Raw genomic sequence first — 6134 nt, 5'->3', positions numbered from 1 at the left:
TTAACCATTTTTGAGTCATCGATCAGTTATACTTGGACTACTTTCCAGTCACCATGATGGGACTGAAGTGTTGATTTATTCTTGATGTTTTCATGTTGTGACATATTTTTGCTTAACCATTTTGGAGTTTTCGATCAGTATTAATTATTTTGAGATGCCTTCTTGGTTGCTTATTGAGGACCAATGGATATTGTGATTATCATTGATACCTTCAGTTGCCAATAGAGAACTATTGTGATCATGATTATCAATGGATGCTTTTTAGTTACTCATGGAGATTTGATGTTCTTATTGTGGATTATCTTTTGGTATTTTTGTAGTCACTTTTATAGGGCTAAGGTGATTTTGTGATTTATGATTCCATGAGCCTAGGGTATTTTATCTACTTGTAGTGTCAGGAAGTGGCTTGCAATGGGGGCCAGGGCCCTAAGTGGCTACCAGGGTAACTCATTGTAAGTTGTATTAATAAGTGAAAAAATTACACTAAATGGGGATTAAATGAACCTAATAAGGTAATTGCATGTTCTAGCCCATGCCTCGAGTGCTAGTATAGACTAGGATGGGAGTAGAGAGAACACATGGTTGTGACCTTGCATTCCATAGTATGCCTCATCAGTACGAGAGGATACTAGTGGCCGCATAGGGATCACTACGAGGCCAGGGTCTATTGAGAGACTACAAGGGTAACCCTAGTGTGATTCATGTGATGATACTTTCCCACTTATAGAGTAGGTTTCCTACATGTCTTTGTTGTGCCTCTGGGAACTAGATGTCATTTTGTCTTGAAACCTTTGAGTTAGTGTACTTTTAGGATTCCTAGATTTAAAAGAGTATTTGCATTCTATGATAATATATCATATTTGAGACTTGAGACTATCTCCTCTAGTGCTATCTTTGTTGGCATTTACCTTCATTATGTTCTTGGATCATTATAATGGATGTTATATCTTAGGATGGATGTTATATCTTATGAAGGATGTAATTACTAACATGTTTCTTTATATTGATGATTAGCACGTGATAGATGATGTTATCTGCTTTGTAGGATCATCTTATGCTTTATTCTTGCATGTTAGATTTTTTTATGCATATGTTGTAGCATGTTAGATTCCTTTCTACATATGATGTAGTATTTTTTAGGAGTGACATCCCTATTTACTATAATACCGATGATCTCTTTGGTGGCTTGGGATGTTATGTGCGAGGGATGGCTAGGGCCCACGATGGTCTAATGATTTTATTCATAGTTGGGAGGAACCACACACTTATCTAGTTGTGTTTTATGATGGATGGTTATCTTTTACGATGGTTGTTATATCTTTATTGATGGATGGATGTATCAAGTATGTTATTGGTTTTATTTACTTTATTGCATTGTATTATAGTCGATGAGGATGATGTATCTTTATTTTTACATATGTTTATTCTTTTAAACCTTTCATACCTGTGACATGTACAGTGGATGATTGAGCATTCCAAATTTAATTTTCCAAAAGGCATTTGGAAAAAATGTATAATATGGACATTGGACTTTCTAACTATTCTTTCATGTGGATGTGGTAGTTGTTAGACTTAGTATTATTTAGATTAAATATGACTCAATTTCTTGGGATCCTTAAGGAATGCAATTTGTTATGTATTCTTCAATTGAATGTATGTTATTGTATGTTATTGATTCAACCCTCCCCAAGGAGGGGGAGGGTTGAATCAATATTCTACAAAATTTTGCTGATAACTAAAAATTGTTAATTACTTTATAACTTGCATATAAAAGTAAACCAACAATGTTGAATAGTAAATATGACCATGCACATAGATAACTCATAATACAATTATTTGTTAACTAAGGAAAATTTAGACAAGGGAAAACTTCAGTGGGGATGATACCCACTAGATGATTCACTAAACAATAGAATCCTATTAAAGATATTGACCCTATTAGGAGTCTATGAAGTACATATAGTGTCTCGAGTCCCTATTAGGAGACTAGGCCTTGTTAGAAACCTCAACCCTATTAGGAGTTGGTAGAACAAATAAAATATATGCAGGAAGAGCCCACTACCCTAATATGCAATTATACAATTTAGTTCTTCACAAGAATATGTTGTACTTTGTACTTAATTTGATCATACATCAGAGTTCACATAACATAAGGCTTAAAAATATTTCAAGCTCTTTGTACAATATTTCACATCACATAAAACTTGCTTTTCTATCATAGATAGCACACTTATGTTTGCAAGATAAGATCTTTACTTATACCTGGCATAATTACAAAACTTTTCTCTGTCAGTCTTCATGTGTTCACATGATTTATTTAATATAAATAGCTTATGGATTAATATCCACATATTAATCTCATCATAACTTATTAATTATTTTGCAACCAAAATAATTCCTAAAGTTCATACAATCCAATTCACTGCTATGCTATGTTATGCACTATTAAATACCTGCACTGGTATTTTAATCATAACTCACATCTTATTATCCATACACATCTGTGTATTGGAACATGTTATCATGATACTATCATGAAGTTTTCCTCAATTATTCATGAGCTAACTCATAATGAGTCATTAGTACACTTAACATCTATTCTGTATGCTATTATAAACTGTCTAACACTTAAACAATTTTCTAGCTCTAAATGCATAAATGATATGCTTAATGTATGTTTCTGTAAATGACAATCATCAAGACATCTATCTAACCATATTGCCAACATGAACAAGAAAAATTAAAGTTGTTGGATGATCTTATTGATTTAATGTTGTTGGATAGAATTTACTTATATTCCTTAATTGATTAAAGGTTGTTTTTAGTGCCTACTATTGAAGAAGGTGAAAGTTGAAATGTTGAGACAAGTGAAATAAGAAGTGGAAGGAAAAAGATAAGAAATTAATCAACCAATTAAAAGTACAAAGTCAAAGAAGATCTAAGAGAGAGATTAGATAGAAAAATAGCATGAACATGGATCTAATTAAGAAAAGGTAGTTTCTATTCTTAAAATATCCTTTTATACTTTAATTATTTAACCATTGTAGCATAAAATGTTAGAAGTACTAAGTGCACCTAACAAGACTATGAAATCCTATATGGTAATATTTATTAGTGGTGTTTGTAAGTCCTTTAAATCAATCCACTCTTTTTAGCCAAGGACAAAGAGTGATAAGGTCTAATTGCTCTTTTGTTGAAATCATCTAACAATGCCACAATAAAAATGTGTACATAACAGTTAACAAGGTTGCATCCTAGAAAAGCTCACTGAGAAAGAGTGAAATTTTTTGGGTTGTTAGTTCCAAGTGGTTTTTCCTTTTACAAGGTTTCCACATTAAAATATTGGTGTCAATTATTCAAATGTTATTTATGTTGCAAGTTGTTTCGTATGTTTTACAGTTTCCTCCAACTTGGTAACAACTAAGTTTAAGATTAGTAATAACTAAGAAATTTAATTGATTCTTGGGTTGCAAGGAAAAGTGACTTAAATCTTTATATGAAAGTATTTAACAGAGTTGATTAATGTTTACACCAAGTGATTATTGTTGAAGTTTATACAGTTTTATTAGTACTTAAATGTTTGAAGGTATTATATGATAACTAGACATAACTGATTCACCCTAACCCCCTCTTAGTTGTCTATCTTAGAATATATAGTCCACTGATATAACTCAGAGTAGGTGGTGGGGGGTGAATTAGCTATCCAGTTATTGTCACAATCATCAACCTTCAACAAACTTAACCATATGAGTAATATAAAATGAAACTGGAACAAGATATTCATACACAATTAACATCAGATATGTTAAGTAAGGAAACCCTTGATTAGAGGTAAAACCCCAGTGGGGATGGTACCCACAAGATGATACACTAATATAAATATTCCTAGTTAGAGGATAGACCTTGTTAGGAGTCTATGTTAGAATATATAGTCCACTGATATACTTGAGGGGGAGAGAGGGGGTGGGGGGGGGGGGGGGGGGGGGGCTTGAATTAGTTATCCAACTATTATCATAAACATCAACCTTCAATAAACTTAATCTTATGAGTGATATAAACTGAAACCACAACAAGATACCCATACACAATTAACACAAGATATGTTAACTAGGGAAACCCTTGATCAGAGGAAAAACCCTGATGGGGATGGTACCACAAGATGATGTACTAATATAAATATTCCTTGTTAGAGGATAGACCTTGTTAGGAATCTATTTCAACATTTAGTACTTATGAGTCCCTATTAGGACACTTTTAATCCCTATTAGGAGTTGTGCCAAATAGCTAGACCCACTACCCCAACAGCTTTGAGGTTAAGACCAATGAACTCACTATCAAAATGACCTTTGTATTATTAGTTGTAGAATAATAGAACTGAAATATACTTCATTTCTATATCTCTATCCTATTAACCATACTTTTGTTCCTTCAGATCTTGTAACTAGATCTCACAATTTGCATCCAACAATCCCTTGGATCACTTACTCACATTCAGTAAGCACTCTACTTCTTTTGACACTTCACACTTCACTAGATACAAGATACATTTCATACTTTACAAATAAGGAAAACAACTTTCCTTTATACCATATCTTCATAATAATTTTTTTAGTCAGTCTTGAGGCTTTTCAAATAAATTATAACAAGATAATTAATTAAATTACAATTACAATAGCACTGTTAGCTCATATTCTATATAGAACTTCACACATTTGATACCAAGGCTTACATACTTATTGACATCACCACATGAATATCATCTCTCACTATGTGATGGTGCAATTCTTCATTGCATCTCAGATGATAGATAGCAAGGAAGCATTAAAACACTATTCTTTAATACTCATTTTTTGTATCGCTCTTAGTAAATCATGTACAACTATTTTACATCATTGACTTAGAATTTGTGCACTTAACCACATCATTAGGACATAGTTTGGAACATGTCCTTAACTACGCATCACCAGAAAATCAAAGCATTATTTGTACAAGTAAGATCTTTGACTTCTATTCTCCTAGTCTCTATAGAAACACTGCTATGTTGACATCAATGACAAACACAGTCATGAATACAACATGTCATTATTCTGCAATGCTTAGGATACTCTGTAATGCCCTACTTGGAGATCCTTGGAGAAAGGATTCAATACAAGTCAAGATAAGTTTTTTTGTTAAAAAAGGTATGAATGTACATGACACTCAACATAAGAGGATCAGAAAGATCATAACAAAAGACTTAACCACAATCCTGACAACCAATGAATCTCCAAATGCCACTACCAAACTGGCACACACAAATAGAGAAATGAAAACCAAAGGTGAAAATTGAATGAGGAATCTAAGATCTATCAAAGCATGGAAAATTAAGAAAAACCAAAGGGTACTTAAAAATCCAAAAAGCAAGGCTTGAAAACTAGTGGAGATGCCCCCTATTTTTTGCACGAGGAAAACAAAAGACATAATTTTCATGTGGGGAAGTACAACACACCACATGAGAAAGTACCTTTTGAGTGAGGAAATGCACCAAATGACATGAGGAAGTACTTGGCCTAGTAGCCAAAATACCCAAAATTGGTGTGGGGTTTTGAATGAGAAAGTACCAAAAGCTGTGTGAGAAATCCAAGCACACCACACATATGTTTGCATGCTCGGGTGAGAAAGAAAAATTTCTAATGAGAATCCAAAAAAACATATCAGAAAACATAAAATTAAAAAGATAAGAAATGAACTTCCTCCATATCGGAGAGTACTAGATACACAAATAGAGGCATAAACACACAAATACTATAACTATAAGATGTAACTACAACAACCTTCTAAAAAATAATAGTAAAATAATATATTGAAAGAAACACTACAAGGAACCAAAACAACCAAACTAAGTGCGTGATTCCTCTCAATCATAATGGCATCATGAGACCTTGAAGACCCTAACCATCCCTCACACATAACATCCCAAACTGCCAACTAGATAGTTGGAGTTGTCTTATAAGGACATCACTACTAAGCAATAATAACATCATAAGAACAAGAAATTTAACATGCTAACCAAAAACAATACTTACTCCATCTAGGAAGATAATATCATCTAACCATATGCTAAACATCATAGAACTACTTACATAATCTAAACA

This window comes from Cupressus sempervirens, chromosome 9 (assembly GCF_028749045.1).
Source record: "Cupressus sempervirens isolate cs-2001-9-10 chromosome 9, ASM2874904v1, whole genome shotgun sequence".
NCBI lineage: Eukaryota > Viridiplantae > Streptophyta > Pinopsida > Cupressales > Cupressaceae > Cupressus > Cupressus sempervirens.
This window is presented reverse-complemented; position numbering follows the sequence as displayed.